The sequence below is a fragment of the Anser anser genome (genome assembly GCF_964211835.1).
Source record: "Anser anser genome assembly, chromosome: Z".
Taxonomy (NCBI): Eukaryota; Metazoa; Chordata; class Aves; order Anseriformes; family Anatidae; genus Anser; species Anser anser.
The window spans coordinates 20,948,823-20,965,847 of NC_139723.1; the positions used below are offsets into that span (position 1 = coordinate 20,948,823).

The window sequence follows — 17,025 nt, forward strand, 5'->3', positions numbered from 1 at the left end:
ATTTGAATATGATACACTCTATAACATCTTGATGCAGTACTTCCTTACAGGAATTTGATAGGATAATTCTCAGAAGGCTGAGTTTGTTTTTCATTGCTCCATATACATGCTTGTGTTAATTATTTGTGTATGGCGTCTTAGGGCACCCTTAGGAAAGGGAGAACCACCTCTTAAAGTCTAACTATGTTAACAGTAGTTTCTGTTTTGATTGAACAGGCCAGATCTTGGAGAAAAAAAAAATATATATATGCTGGTAAAGCAATTAGTCACAAGGTAAAATAGAATCAAATTTGTGATGCGCTGTTACAGAGCATGTGGTGCTGTTCCAAAAATTAAATGTTGAAATCTGTGCATGTAGTTCAATATGCTCCTGTTAGTGTTCATTTGTGTTAGTGTATCGTGTTGTATCTTTGGTGAATGGTAATGATGCTACTTTGGGCATTAAATTCACTCTTTAGTTCTAGGTTCAGGAAGGCCTTGTTTACAAACAGCTCAATACAACAATTCTTGAGAAGTGTTTTGGGAGCACCGTTATCTCAGAAATTAACATGAAATCATTACTTATTGATCAGCATTATGAATGTGCTGCAGGCATATGTGACACAAATTTAGCAGTTTGAAAAGCTTTAATAATGTGTTTCTGTCCATACCGCATGTGCCAACTTAAGGTGTCATCTCCAAGACTGAAGAGAGATAGGAATTAAACCCTCATCCGCTTCCTCACAGTTGTTCATGAAGGTCACAGTTGAAGCACATGAGCAAATAATGCAATGGGAACTGTATTTCTGCTCTTTACTGTGGTGCTCCCATTGTGGAGGAGTTAACTCACTGCCTCTCTGTACTTCTTATTAAAGTTACCTCACAGAACAATCCTTAGATGCAATGGCTTGAGCAGTGCTGCCCAAGCGTCTGGAGTTTTAGTTGTGCCCATATGCTGCGGTGCCTGGGTCTGAACAGCGAAGTAGAGCGTGGCTGTGCATGTGCTCAGGGCTTCTGCAGACAGACAGCAGCACTGGATTCTTATCCGTGTGCCCAGAACTTTCTGCTCCTCACTACCTCACTTCTTCCCGTGGTAAATTAGCCCTGATGTAATCCCTGCTGCTGTGATTTGATTCCAGCCAGAACTGCTATTATCTGAGACAAAACTAGCTTGTTTGTCTTTGCACTCCCCTCTTAAGGCAGCTAAGTATGCCTTAAGACTTAACACTTAAAAGTGTTCCTCCTTAACTTGTGTTCTGGCTGTGATTTAGCAAAATGGGCACAAAATCTCCCTGGAGTGTATCACTCAGTATACAGGTTACGAATGCGTGTAAATCCTTCTGGTCACTAGCTGGACAAACTGTCATGAGCCATCCTTGAGTGGCCTCCGTCTTCTTAGTGTTTGCAGCTCCCTGTATGACAAACCACCATTTGAGAGGATAACGTCCTGAATTTAAAGGACTTTATCAACTGCTGGGTTTCTGCATTGCAGTAAGTTCTGCCTCTGTTAACAGTGGTTATGGTTGAAGGCGTTATTGATGTCTTGATATTCTTCTGAAATAACTGGCCTTGAAAGAGCAGATAACTAAAGTGCCTCCTTGGATTAGGATTTAGGCATCTGGCATTAGTCCTTTATGAAGATGAGTGAGTGCCATTTACACATAATACAGTTGCCTCCAGCTGCCTGGAGAGTATAATCGTATCTCTGCATTACACACTAAAACTCGGTGAGTCACTGTACCTGAACATTCGGATTAATCTGTCCTGACTCTGCCAATCCCCACAAGAAAGGCCAACCAGCAACTTCTCGTGTTCTCCAGGAGTTCAAGGAAAGCAAGTTGTGTCGAGAGAGATCGTGCCCTGCTGATACAATTTAGTAAAATGGACACTCTCTCAAGCATGTGTTCCTCATGAGGTCCCATATGCTTTACACTGTGTTCCCAGGCCTTTGTTTTTGCAAATGCAGTTTTTAGATGAATGTATCTACAGTAGCACATTTTCTGGATGTGTCTACGCAGCAACTGAGTAGCGTGACTGCAGCTTCATGTGGACAAATCTGTACTACTTAGGAGCAGATGATGACAAAGCTGACAGTGACTACAAGAGTTCTCAAAAAAGGAAAAAAGCAAAACAAGCTGAAAAGGTCCAAGGTCCAAAAAAGGTCCTCCTCCACTGAGGAAGTTTAGATTGGAAACTAAGAGGAATTTCTTCAAGGAGAGGGTTGTCAAGCATTGCAAGGTACTGCCCAAGGGAGTGGTGGAGTCTCCATCCCTGGCAGTATTCGAGAGGCGTGTGGACACGGCACTAAGCGACATAGTTTAGTGGTGGGACTTGATAGGTCACACAGATGGTTGGACTTGATGGTCTTTTCCAAACTAGATGATTTTGTGATTCTACCTTTAACGTATAAATGATTTGAAGACATGCCAGCCTAGACGTAAGGGCGGGCTGTCCAGCCCTTCCAGACAGATCGTTAAGCCATGCTGATGGCTGCTTTCATCTGTCTTCACTGCTATTTTTAACTTTGCTGTCTAGATTAGCACTATCATGGATACTCCTACACATGTTGAAATCAATTCATGACTTCATGCCCACTACTGCTCTGCTATGTTGTCTGCGGATGCTTTGCATCTGCGTGTGTGTCCCTTAGTCTTTGCACTGATACTGTCTAATTTTCTTTTCCACTGATTTTAGTTGTTTATTTTGGAATTCCTTTGTAGGGAATTATAGGGAGGGCTCCAAAAGACAGGAGAGACTTCTGGCAATGTTCCACTACAAAATTCATGTTATAGTCCGTTTTCCAAGTTAGATTATTTAGCTCAGCCTTAACCTCCAGGCGCAGGCCACAAGTTTTTGCAAGAAGTAAAATCAATACAAGAGACCGGATTGACAGAGCAATGTCAGAAAGTTATCATTTTATAATATTCTACATGAAAACATTGAATTTAGAGCAGAGTTATATGAAAAAAAAAATTGTGAAAAATACCAGTTACTACAGTAATGTGGCTACTTGTGAAGCTACATAACACACATTTGTTACCATATATAAAACACTGTATGTCTCTTTTGAAAGGACTTGCATATTCAACAGAAGGTGTTGTGTAAGTATCTTTTTTTTTTTTTTTAATATATATTTCAAGGAAGAGCCCTGCCTTGCTGAGATTTCCTTGGGAATTTTATTTTATTTTATTATGGGTGTAATAACGATTATTTCTTTACTTTGTCAGATTAATTATTAAGTTAATCCACAGCCTTCTCAATGAAATGTGCTTCCACTTAAGGTAGAGAGAGCAAAGTTTGACAGCAGCAAGCGTACTTCCACATTAGATTTTAGTAATTTTTATTCAGAAATATACTGTCCTTCTGACTTAAAAGCAAATAAACAAACAAACAGTGACAACAAAAAGCAACAGAAAACAACAAAAATGATCTGTATCTAGGGGTATAGTCTGAAACGATCTGCTGACTGTCAGTTTCTTTTTACTGTATAATTTCCATATTATTTAACTAAGACCCTTAGAAAAGATGGGTTGGAAATTGAGGTTAGGACATAAAAAGATGTTTTCATGCAAATTTTTTCATGCCATGAAAATATTTCACATAAAAGTGAGTATTGTCAGACAAAGAGGAGTACAAAATAGACTCTAACAAGGCATATGTTTCTGTGACATGAGGCATGTTGTAAGGTGAAGTTGAGCGTTTCAGCCTGGTGGAATGTTGCACTTATCTGCCAAGAAAATATTTTGTCTCTGGATAAATGATTGTACTGAAATAAATACTCATCTTTCCTTAAGTGGACATACTTTCCTTAAGTATTTTCCTTAATACTTATCTTTTTCCATAAAAAATAAAAAAGTATTATGGTTGTACTTGATGCCCTCCAGAGGAAAATGCTTTGGTACATTGGATGGAGCACAAGATGTAAGCATGTACCTGCTAAGGCTGATTCTAGCACCAGGGGACCTTGAATGAGTTATCTTAAGCTTTTCATTTATCCTTCTGTCAAATGAGGAGAAACTGTATTTGGGAACCGGGGTAATAGAATTGTTAATGGCGGTATCATTTTGTAATATGGAAATCTAACATTACCTATTACTTTTCATTATGAAAAAGATTTAGCCCTTTCCTGAACAGCACCAGGACCTTCAAGGTTTGAAGGTGCTAGAGTTTGAGTACATCACCTATGGGGTGCTTAGTCTTCTTCATTCCCCTTACTCATCCTGCGTAATGCTACAGGAGCCCTCCTGCAGGACTGTGCTCTACACAAAAAGCTGGCTATATACTGGTAGAGAACTCGGTGTTTCATTGCAGGTGAAGCTCCTGAGGAAAAAAACAGCCATCACTGGAAATCATATAAATAGTTAGAAGATGTTGTGATGGTTACAAAATCAGGTGCTCTCAAATTAAATAAAAACATGAGAGAGGGTTTACTGTGCCAGTTTGTGCTGCCCTCACTCTCCCTCCTTTTGGCAGGTTGCATAGTGGTCAGGGATGTTTAACAGATATCTTGACTCATTTGACAGGGGATCTGGAAAGCGCATAGATAATGGGCAAGGAAACACTGTGGAATAAAGAGATGTCATTGTAATTAATACAGACAAGGCAACATTGACCAGTCCGTGTCCCTGCCTCTGTGGTGGCAGTCTTGTATGATGCTAAGCAAGAAACCCAATTTATTATGTGGCAGGTGGCCACAAAACCTTTATGCTGTCACACTCAGGTTGCCTAAATTAAGTCTCTTGGTTGTTTGCTATGTAAAGGAAATGAACTGCAGTGAGAGCTGTCTCCCATTTCTGGCAGTGATCAACACGGTCTGGAGATACAGATACACAGGTAATGTTATATGCCATTTCTGATCCTTTCCCTTCTAGTGCACTATTCTGTGGCTTCCTGTAAGTCCCCTTGTCTCTGTTTCCAGTTTCTAGTTGGGGTCAATAATGCTTTATTATTTTTTAATGGAGACTGTGGATGAATTAACAACTGCAGGTGGGATAATTGGACAGTACTGGTGTGCATACTTGAAAATGCTGTGAAGATGTAAATGATCTTCCATTCAGTTTAGGGCTTAGACAAACTAAAATAAACAAGACATGGCTAGGTAAATGCTGGAAGGGGGAAAGAAGAAATGAAAACAGCTTCCTGATTTTCTGAATAGCTTTGGTTGTGCCCTGTATGAGGCAGGTATCCCTCTGAAAAACACTAAAGTGTGATAATTCTGTTAGACTGTATCAAAGTCAATATGAGTAAAGGAATGTCCCAAATGCACACATTATATAATATGGTAGGTTTTTATGTAGTGACATTTATTAATTAAATTTCAATTTTTAAGCTATGTTAAATTTTTAAAGGATTTTAAGAATCCATAAAAGAAGACACTACTAAAATACAGCTTAAAATAATAGCAATACTCTACAGTTAGAATTTAGTTTTGTTATAGTTCTAATGTCTGTACCTCTGAGTGTTAATATTGTGTTGTATCTGCTGCCCATATGGTTTAAAACAAATAGTATTCATAGCCGTGTAGCAGTACTTTATCATAACACAGCACTGTATAATTGCAGAAGTGCAGTGGCAGTCTATTTCCAATTATTTTAATTAAAAAAGAGTCATGACACTTTAAGAAGTGTCTGATCTCAGGGGCACAAATATCTCTCAAGAATAATTTGGTTGTTCATCTCTGAATTTGCCAATTTCTATGAAACTACTGGTTAAACTTCTAATAATTTAATCTGCAACATCATAGGCTCTGTTTAGGGAGTAGAATGTGAAAAATTTTCACATTTTTTGTCGTTTGTCCATTTTAATTTTATCAAAATGAAGACATTTGCATAGATGTTAATGGTCAAGTTCCAGGGTTAATTGTCAGAAATGAATGTCTTTATTTGTGGTAAAATTGTTAAATGTTTGTAATAGTATGTTTTAAAAGTATGTGCCTGTAGTAATATATGCATACAACCAAATTTGTGTAATTCATTCTGTAGTCTCAAATGAAAGTGGGGTGGTCTAAGTAACTAGAAAAGTGAGTTTTTGTGGAAAAGCTTTTAACTTCAGGGTTTGGTTTTTTTTTTTTTTTTTTTTTTGGATCTGGCCACAGTATACTTAGATACACAAATGATGGATACACTCCACATACTGTGACCGTTGAATGGAATGTTACTTACATAGGAGTTTTCCCTTGAATTTATAATTAAAGCTTATATGAAGCAAAAAAAATGTCATGGAACTAAATTCAGGATATATATTTTGGCAGGCAAATATAAATGAGGCAAGCTCTAAATTACTGATTTTTAATACAGCATTTGAATGTTATAAACTTAAGAGGGTACTATTTGGCATTAGTACTTTCCCAAGATATTTCTAAAAGTAATTGAACAGACCACTGTGGGACTACAGGGTGTTGAAATTCTAATGGATGATTATTGAATTGAGCTGAGGAATTTAAATGAGAAAATGAAGGACATAGGGAAGTGTTTGAAAAAAAAAAAAAAGGCCTTTTTCTGATCTTAAACATAATAATAATAGTAATGAAAAAAACATAACCTAAAGATGCTGTCAGTATTCAAAATATGTTGAGCAATGATATCTCACATTACTTGGTTTATTGAAACAACAGTTATAGATGAAATGTGTTCTTCAGTGAAAAAAGAAGCTTAGGAAGGTTTATGGGGATGGTGTATTGATTCAATTAGTTCCATATTTTTCTGTGATCGGGGCCACTGTGGAAGGTAAGTTGAATAAGGGTTTTGCATGGCACTAAGGAGATAAACAAAAGTCAGGATGTGAATATCATGTCATGAAATGGCAGTGTCAGATACTGTGATTTATTGAACTGATTTTACTGACTGTAGAAATATCTTCTGTACAGTTGCTACTGCAGTGCTAGAGCCCCCAGCGCTGCTGCCATTGATTCAGTGGAAAAAGGAGAGACCTGAATTTCTGATTTTAAATGAGAGTGCAATGAGTCACATCTGCTCTATAAAGCCGTTGACACAGAATTCCCCACCTCCCCCCAGACCAACACATGGTTTGGAAAGACTGAGCTCTGCTATGGTTGATTTCATCCTAACATGAGCACTGGAGCCTACATTAGCCGTGGTACTTGAAATAAGCCCTTTGCTGCTCCATCTTATTTTGGGGCCAAGTATCTGATTCCTGGTGGATGCCATTGCTAGGGTGTATTATTTTTGGATTTTTGCACGAGAGCTAGGCTACCAAAAGAAGGCATCCTTTTTATTTCTGTAGCTCATGAACTTGCAACAGCTCTGCAGATGGTGGATATTCATTACCTTTGCCAAATACTTTAGAAGTTGTGAACGTTTTTACAGCACAGTACTTTTCAAATTGTACCTGGAGTACTATTTGACTATTGGTAAAACAAAATGTCATGCATATTTCTATGTATCCCTTTCTTCTGGAGTTGATGGGAATGATATGTCACCATTAATTTTCTCAGTGTTTGGTTCAATTTTCCTGAAAATTCATGCTTCTGAAGTTTTGCTCAAGGAAATACCACCATGCTCACACATGCTTTCTCATGTTGTATTTTTTTACTTTGGTAAAGTTTTATGTTGTTGTGAAATGGTATAAGGTGATACATGGGCTATGCACTTTCAGCAGCCTTTGAGGGTGTAGTGGTTGAATTTTCATTTTCCTGTGTGTTTTCCATAGAAAGAAGTCACGTTTGTTGTCTTGACTAAAGGTCTATGGTGCATTATGGGACTTGAATTGGAATGTGTAAGAGGAGCAAAGCAAGACTGTGTTGGCATTCAGATAGTTAACTCCCTCTTATTTGACAGTGTTACTAAATAGCTGCACAAAGCTCTGCCGTTTCTTTGCTTACATTAGGAGAGTACCAATGGCATCAAACAACCCAGGAGTTCTGTCAGCTGATACCCCAGTTGCCATTTAGTAGTTCGCTTCCTGAATTAAGGAAAAGAAATAAGCATTATCTTTAATGTGGAGTATGCTGTATTTCAGTCACTAGTATTCTTTGAAATGATGAAGTGAACTGCAAATAATCTTGACCTGAAATAGAACAACATTTTATGTCTCTGTTCCAGTGTTCCAAGCAACCATGACTTGATTCATATAGGTCTTTGGTTCAGTCTCAAATCTATGTTTAATGGAGGATTTACAGAAATGTTGAACAGCACTAGTACTTGTACATGATTGATGCAGTGTTCTATATATATTTTACAGTTCTGTATTATAAATTATTTGGTGTTTTAGTATTAAAAACAGATGACAACCTATAGCTTTAGTATTATGTATGCATAGAAGATGGATAAATACCCATACATACTCTTTGTATTTGATTGTTGAACCCCTATACTATATTAAAATGTATTATTCATTTCTGCCAACAGCCATGAGTCAGTGGAAAATAATGAGCGCAATCATTTGAAAAATGCGCATTCACAATTTGCTTGTATTCATCTCAAAGTTCAGACTGCAGATGTGTAACCATTCATTTTACTGTTCTCAGTGATGCATGTAAGCCTCTAGAGTATTCACATTTATGAACTTCCTGCATTGTCATTGATATTTAAAGTAGAGCAGATAGGTAACGTGAAATAAAATTTATTTGTGCCATAGAATTTACTGATATAAGAGGTTGTTAGTTCAGCAGCTATATTTTCACTTGTAAAGTAATAAATTAAATTTTTAGTGGGCTTTTTGTAGTAATCGCAAATGTGTTGGCTCCCCCCCCTCCCCAAAGGAGTCATGCTTTGGAGGAGAAAGTGGCTTCTTTTTTTTTTTTCCCCCAAAATTGTGCAGGAATTGAAGAAAAAAAAAAAAACAGATGGAATATCTTTTAAGCTTACTTTGTTAAGCTTTTTTTTTTTTCTTCAAATTTCACATTTCTAAAATGACAGAAGAATTGAATTGTTAATTCCTGCTATTTCTGCTCAATCAAAATTTTTCAGGGAAAGCTTCATTGTATGCAATCATCCAATCTGTATGCGAATATGTGATTTTAACCTGGGTTTATTGTTAGCATTAAATTACTGATATTCAGAACAAACATATTTGAAGACTACTTTGGGTAGTTCTGCTTACAAAAATATTTTTAAAGCAGAGAGGATATACAATGAACTAGTTACTAGTTGCCCAATTAAAATGTGAGATTTTGTATATTCTGTGCTCCTAAATGTATCAGTGGCAGATTTCTCACCCTTATGCGTGTTCTGCTTTATTACTGATTGGTCCAGATTTTGCTTCTGGTCTAAATTATTCATAGCTTGTCAGGAAATGTATTTTTTTCCTTTGGTTCAGTTGTTTTTGTTTAGTTTTGCTCCATTCATTGACCTTACTGTTTTTATTCACCACTTCAATAAGAAAAGAAAAAGCCCTTCTGTAGGCCTCCTTAACAGAACTGCTTTTTTACATGTTATTGAAATCTTGCAATTTCAGAGGTTGTTTTGCTTGTAGGGATAGTGCAGTGTGATTAATCATAAATTTAATCTTACGAGAACCTGCAAAAGAAAATATTGCAGTATCAACCCGTTGCTGTAATTTTGGCTCTTTAAGCAAGAGGTCAGGATCTAGGAAAAAAATAAATCCTTCTTTTATAATTTTAAAAACATGTTGAGATTGATGGCTGTGATGAGGAAGAATGTGGAACAATGTTTTAACTACAGGTATCATGTAATACAATGTTCCCTAAGTGTATTTTAGATTTCCAACTGCAACATGAAAAATGCAAGTTTCACTAGGAACAACAGACTCAAAAATTCTTTTGCCCTATATGGAGAGGTTTAAAACAAACAGTATGCTTGAAAAATTGTAGTACTTGCAAAATCTTTTAAAAATATTTGCAGATCACAAATTTTCCAAGACATGAGCCTCCTGGATGGCAGCATAATAAATTATTGGCTTTGAGGGAAATTACTTCCATAAAATTGAGAAAGTGAAAAACAAATTGCCAGTACTGTATTTACATCACCATAATTCTGCAGAGAGAAGGAAGTTATTCTCTTTCTTGCTTTGAAGTCTAAATTTAGTTTATATTAAGAAAGCAATAGTCATCTTTTTTATTGCATCCATCATTCTTGCCTTGTGGAATACTCTTAGGTGCCTTGTCCTGGCTGGGAGAGGTGGCGAAGCTGAACTGTCAGCCAATGCCAGAGCTGCTGTGTCCTTCGCTGGTTGAAGCATGAGGATAATCAGCATCTGCTCTTTTCTATACTCAGAGGGAGCTTTTCAAAGTTCTGAACTGGAAAGTGGACATATATCACTACTTCTAGGGTCTCAGTTACCTTCTCCTGAGTTCAACTTTTGAGACTGGTTGATTTGGCATTTCTGTTTTGCAGGCTGGTAGGCGAATCTCGATTATATTAGCGGCAAATCCTTACTGGTTGTTCACTGTAAATCTGAATTCTAGGCTCTCTAGTACATCAGATAGTGCATGATATTAAGTAAAATGCTTATCATGTGCACTCTTGGTTTCCATATATACATAAGTACACAACAGTGTGTTTTCTGTCCTAGTGGGCCTGCCAGCTGATTCTGAAAGAGCACATGGATCTTATTTAGATTCAGTTTCCTCATCGTGGAAATAACTGCTTAAAAGGTTCTGCTACATTTTTAGAGAATTTGCACAAGCTTTAACTAACTTGCAGTCAAATAGGACGTTCAGTCATCTTGCAGGAAAAAATGTGGTTTAGTAAGTGTTTTTGGTGATGGTCTCTGTCACCATTTGAATGGTGACAGGGGATGTTACTATCTTTAGCAGTTACAGTTTTACAGAAGTGGCCTCTTATTGAAACTGTTCCACAAGTCATAAGCTTAGTAATTTCTTTGTGTGAATCTCCAGCATGCCCTATGGTTCTACATGTGTGAAAAGGTCAGTTTCTCATCTGCACTTGCAATTGTGTTGGATCTTCGAGTGTTTGAACAGCTGAAGAGGGTGAAATTCTTCATAAATGGTCAGAACGTTGAGAACTTGGCTGTTAGAGATGAACTCTATTTTGGGACCAGAATTTCTGTAGTGTGTGGAGGATGACTTCCTGACACGGGTGGTGAGTGAGCTAACTAGGGAAATTCTCCCACCTGACCTGTTATTGGCAATTAGTGAAGGACTTTTGGGTGTTGTGATAGCTGGAGGTTGTCTCGGGCATGGCAATCCTGAAATGATAGAGTTTTCACTCTTTGGTGAAGTAAGGAAGGTGGTTAGCAGAACTACTACCTCAGATTTCTGGAGGGCAGACTTTGGCCTATTTACAGACCTGGTTAACAGAGTCCATTTGTGAGGTGGTTCAGGAGTTCAGGAGGGCCAGACCTTCTTCAGCAACAAAGCCTTAATGGTAAAGGAGTAGGCTATCACAGTGCACTGAAAGTCAAGCTGGCAGGGGAGCAGACCAGCCTGGATGAACAGAGAGCTTCTTGAGGAGCTCATGAAGAAAAAGAGTTTATGAACTGTAGAAAAAGGGGCAGGTAACTCAGGAGGATGATAGAGTTGTTGAGAAGTTGTGTGGGGAGAAAACGAGAAGGGCCAAAGCCCACCTAGAACTCAGTTTGGCTAGTGCAATAAAAGACAACAAAAAATGCATTTATAAATACATCAACAGCAAAGGAGAGATTAAGGTGAATGTCCATCCTTTATTGGATGTGAGCGGAAACAGTGATGGAAGGTGAGAAGGCTGAGGTCCTTAATGACTTTTTTGCCTCTGTCTTTATTAGTAAGGCCAGTTGTTCTCAGGGTACCCAGCCCCCAGAGTTGAAAGACAGTGACAGGGAGTGAGATGAAATTCCTATAATCTAGTGCGAAAATGTAAGTGACCTATTGCATCATTTGAATGTTCATATGTCTGTGGATCTGGATGGGATTCATCCAAGGGTGCTGAAGGAGCTGGCAGAAGTGCTCACCACTTCCAGTAATTTACCAGCTATCCCATTGACTGGAGGTTAGCTAATGTGACACCAGTCTACAAGAAGGGCAGGAAGGAGGATTCAGGAAATGGTGGGCCTGGCAGTCTGACCTTGGTAGCGGGGAAGGTTATGGAGTAGATCATCTTGGATGTCATCATCCAGCATGCATGGGACAACTGAGCGATCAGATGCAGCCAGCATGGGTTTATGGAAGGCAGGTCCTGCTTGACTAACCTGATCTCACAGAATGGCTGAGGTTGGAAGGGACCTCTGAAGATCTTCTTCTGTGACAAGATGACCCACTTAGTAGATAAGGGAAAGCTAGTGGATGTTGTTTACTTGTACTTTAGCAAAACATTTGATACTATTTCCCACAGTATTCTCCTGGAGAACCTTGCTGCTCATGGCTTGGACGGGTGCACAGTTTGCTGGGTGAAGAACTGTCTGGATAGCTGGACTCAAAGGGTGCTAGTGAAGGGAGTTCAATCCACTTGGCGGCCGGTCACCAATGGCACCCCCTAGGGCTCAGTCTTGGGGCCAGCTTTGTTTAACATTTTAATCAGTGGTCTGGATGAGGGCATCAAGGGTATTCACAGTAAGGTTGTGGATGATAAGAACTGCAGGAGTGTCAATTTGCTTAAACTTAGGAAGGTTCTGCAGAAGGATCTGGCTAGGCAAGAGTCCAATCACATATTCAACAAGGTTAAGTGTTGAGTCCTGCACTTGGTTCATAACAACCCCAAGCAGTGGTATAGGCTTGGGGAAGAGTGGTTGGAAAATTGCCCAGGAGAAAAGGACCTTGGAGTGCTGGTCGATGACAGACAGCTGAACGTGAGCCAGCAGTGAGCCCAGGTGGCCAAGAAGGCCAAGAGCATCCTGCCCTGCATCAGAAATAGTGTGGTCAGCAGGAACAGGGAGGTGATTGTTGCTCTGTGCTCGGCACTGGTGAGACTTCACGTGGAGTACTGTGTTCAGTTTTGGACCCCTCACTACAAGAAGAACATTGAGTTGTTCAAGCATATACAGAGAAAGACAATGAAGCTGGTGAAGGGACAAGACAACAAGAGTTAAGAGGAGTGGCTGAGGGAACTGGGGTTGTTTAGTCTGGAGAAGAGGAGGCTGAGGGAAGACAACATCACTCTCTACAACTATCTGAAAGGAGGCTGCAGCCAGGGGGGTTTTGGTTTCTTCTGTCAGGTCGTAAGTGATAGAAGATGAGGAAACATCCTCAAGTTTCACCAGGGGAGGTTTAGGCTGAATATCATGAAGAATTTCTTCACAGAAAGAGCAGTTAGGCTTCCCAGGGAAGTGGTAGAGTTGCGATCCCTGGAGGTATTAAGAGACATATGGACATGGTGCTTAACAACATGGTTTAGTGGTGGGTTGATAGTGTTAGGTGGATGGTTGGACTGGATGATCTTAAGGGTCTTTACCAACATAAATTATTCTATGATTTAGGGTTCACTTGCTTCTGTTATTCTACCTTCTACAAATTCAGTATCATTTTAAGGCAGTAAAGGTACAAAATGTAAACATCTGCATAACTGCATACTCAGCCCAGAATCTGTACTGTAGTTCACATGCAATATTATAATGCTGTGGCCGTTCACCAAAAAAAAAAGAAAAAAAAAAGATGGTTGTAACATAAAGGACTTTCATATTTTACGTGAGTTTGAATCACTGACAAGAAGAGTCTGACAGCTGCAGGCAATGTCTTTTATTTATTTATTTATTTATTTTATTTGCCCAGCAGGGGTTCTTCTGCAATTTTAAAGGCATCATCTTTCATCTCCTAAAAGTACTTGTAAGAGTTACAATTGACTTCTGAGTAACAAGAGTATCCTTCTTGGAAGACAGATTTTCTAGATAGCAAGCAACCTAAGATCATATTCATCAGTGGCAGTTAAATGCTGAATTGACATTGTGATGCAGAGTTCTCTTTCAGACTATACAGCTATGATAAAAAAACAATGAATCATCTGTGTAATTGAAACACCGTATGAATATTCTAGCCACATAAGATTCCCAAACTCTACAGTACTCCACAATGCAAATTATGGGATTGGCAACACTTCCATTTGTGTAGTAGGGTGTATGAAACAGGAAATCCATGTTTCTCCCTGCTTTCCAGATATAATGGTAATATACCTTTACCTTGTAACAAGTGAATGGAAGAAATTGGAGCTGGTGTAAAATGAATAATCTCTTAAAACAGTTGCAACTGGCACTGATTTTTTCTGAACGGTATTAAAGCTGTCTTTCCTGGAACTGGGACAGATCCTATCTGGAGCATTGTTGCTTGTTTCAGTGTATGTATATGTGGGAAAAAGATGTAGTAAAAGAAATTTTTCTTTTCTGGAAAACTGGAATAACTGTCTTACAACATTGCCTAGCCAACTGTATGTATTTCCAGTGAAGTGACTACACTTGCAGATTGGTCACATGCCAAGGCTGATGATGTGCTTTATAGATGCAGAAAGTTATGTTAATAAAACTAGAAATTATAGTGCTACTATCCACAAGCACAGACTTTCCTATGACAATATTGTTTACCTAAAAACTAAATATTATAACATTAGTGCTTTTTTTTTGCAAATCACTTGCCCAGATTTTTAACCAAATCTAACCAATCAGTGTTTCTGCTTACTTGTCAGTTGCGGATAACTACATATTTGCTTATGAAGCTAATCTGCTGTCTGCCAAACATTCTGAGTTAGATTTTTTTTTTCCCTCAGTAAATAGATGTATTCCCAGTTTCTTGTCTTATTCTTTTACACCCTCGTAGAACTAGAATTAGAAATGTTGCTTGCTCTAATTTTTGGTGAAAAAGATTGTAGTATTTGGACATACATAGAATCATAGAACCATTAAGGTTGGAAAAGACCTTCAAGATCATCTGGTCCAACCATCACCCTACCACCAATGTCAACCACAATGCCATGTCCCTAAGCACCACGTCCAACCTTTCCTTGAACACCCCCGGGGACGGTGACTCTACCACCTCCCTGGGCAACCCGTTCCAGTGCCTAACTACTCTTTCTGAGAAGAAATGTCTCCTACTTTCCAACCTAAACCTACCCTGGCACAACTTGAGGCCATTCCCTCTAGTCCTATCACTAGTTCCCTGTGAGAAGAGGCCAACCCCCAGCTCCCCACACCTTCCTTTCACGTAGCTGTAGAGAGCAGTAAAGTCTCCCCTGAGCCTTCCCTTCAGACTAAACAACCCCAGGTCCCTCAGCTGCTCCTCACAGGACTCGTGTCCAGGCCCTTCTGTAGCCCTTCTCTGGACATGCTTTCAATAATCACTGTTAACAGATTATACTAAACATAATAATTGTTTTGGTAGGCCCAATGGTCATTACCACAGATGAGTTCGAGTCCAGTATGGATTATCTCAGTGGAGGTGGAGGAGCTGGGGGAACAGGAAATGGTAGTTCAATAGTGATAGCTAAATCCTACTCTTTATATGATAAGCAACTCAGGCACATAGTTCCTGTATCACAGAATCACAGAATCGAGGGGGTTGGAAGGGACCTCGAAAGATCATTGGGTCCAACCCCTCTGCCAAAGCAGGTTCCTTAGAGCAGGATCTTACACTACAGTCTCTTTCAGAGGTCCTCCTAAGTGATATGGTTGTGTAATTTGACTTGTGAAGGCTGGTGGCTAGGAGTCAGAACTGGAAATTTGTTAACAGCAATCAGAGATTAGAGCCGTCTTTTTAGCTTCCTTTCTTGTTGCATTAAACAGAAATGTAGTTGGTGTGGAGCAAAAGTGAAAGCTACCAGTGAGTAAAAAACTTAGTTACAAATCAGTACTGATTGTTTTCCCAATCTGTTTTATCACTAGGCCGTGTCTGCTGATTTTTATTAAACTCCCTAGTTCTCACTGTCTGTCTCACTACATAGTTTGATAGCTTTATGAATGATTTACACCTTTTTCAGTTAAGTTTGAATAGAGTATATAAAAAGAAAGTAAAACGTGTTTCAACAGTTTTGAAAGGATCATCCTTTTTAATATTTTTAGGTTTTTTTTCTTCATTACCTTTGAAAGTCTGACATCATTGCCCCAATTTTTGATCCATTTGAGGATGACTTTTGAGTCATTCAGCTTCTTCATATGCTTCAGTAAGAGAAACTTGACTGTTTTTCTCAGCTGCAATTGTTTCCTTATCTAGCACCAGTTTTTCCTACTGTTGTCACCCATATCCATGTATGCTGGTGATTTTTCCAGACAACAAGGCTGCTTTTTGGCTCCTTCATTTCCTTTCCATGTGTCCTTAATTAACAGTGACACCCACTGAAGTAGTTGGAGTCCTTTAGGCAGAGCACTTAAAATCATGAGCTTTAAGAGAGTCACATGTAATGGAGCAGGGGAGTCTGCATATTAGTTTGGAGAGTAAAATCCTGTATGGAAAGTAACAAAAGTGCAAATGAAAAGTTTTTCTGTTTGTTTAAGTAATTTATAGTGTGGAGTCAAACCCAAGAGATAGATTTAAAATTTAGCAGTAGAACGTCTGTGGTCTAGTTTCCAACTGTAGTAGCAAGTCATTGTGGCCAACTGACATACAAAAAGTTAAAAATACTGCTGCAATATTTTTGCCTGTGGTAAAGGAAAGCACCGCGGTTTAAAAACTAATCTTACCATCTGTGGTATTTCAACATGGAGGGCATAGGTTACAAATTTCTGTACATTCATTAAATGTCGTTTTTTTTTTTTTTTTTTTTTTTCCCCTGCATTTTCTGCAGTTATTTCCATCAACATAGAGTAAGTGTAAGTAAGAGTAAAATACTGGTAAATCAGAATGTAGGAGTTCTAAATCCATGTACAAATGTAGTAAGTTACTCAAGACAGAAGTGCTCACCCTCCAGCTACCTGTATTATCTGTATAGTCTTTCAAACACATGATTGAAACATGCACAAATTGAAATGGTCAACGTTGCTCCAGTGAGTGGAAAATAACAAGGTATGCTTGTTTATCTGTCTGATGAACAATTCTGAAAAAATGGCAGTTGAGAGAGGAGTTGATATATTCTTTCAGGCAGTGTATACACAGTAGTCCTAGCAGAGTTCTGACTGATAGTGGTTCTAGTTTTGGGTGAAAATAGGTAATTACAGTAGATGATAGTGGATGCCAATGATGATAGTGACAGAGCTCTTCAGGAAGACTAATTACTA

The 17,025-nt window shown here is 38.7% G+C and overlaps 1 protein-coding gene across 4 annotated transcripts in view; it reads left to right on the forward strand.

The window, feature by feature from the left end:
- The window catches only part of SNCAIP (synuclein alpha interacting protein), a 91,814-nt gene that overhangs the window by 4,616 nt on the left and 70,173 nt on the right, over positions 1 to 17,025 (forward strand). Inside the window, exon 3 of one of the 4 annotated variants that reach the window (XM_083819154.1) lies at positions 4,740 to 4,812. The exons of the other annotated variants lie outside the window; for them this stretch is intronic. The gene's annotated coding sequence lies outside the window, so the exon portion shown is untranslated. The remainder of the gene's footprint in view (positions 1 to 4,739; positions 4,813 to 17,025) is intronic. 4 annotated transcript variants of the gene reach the window in all.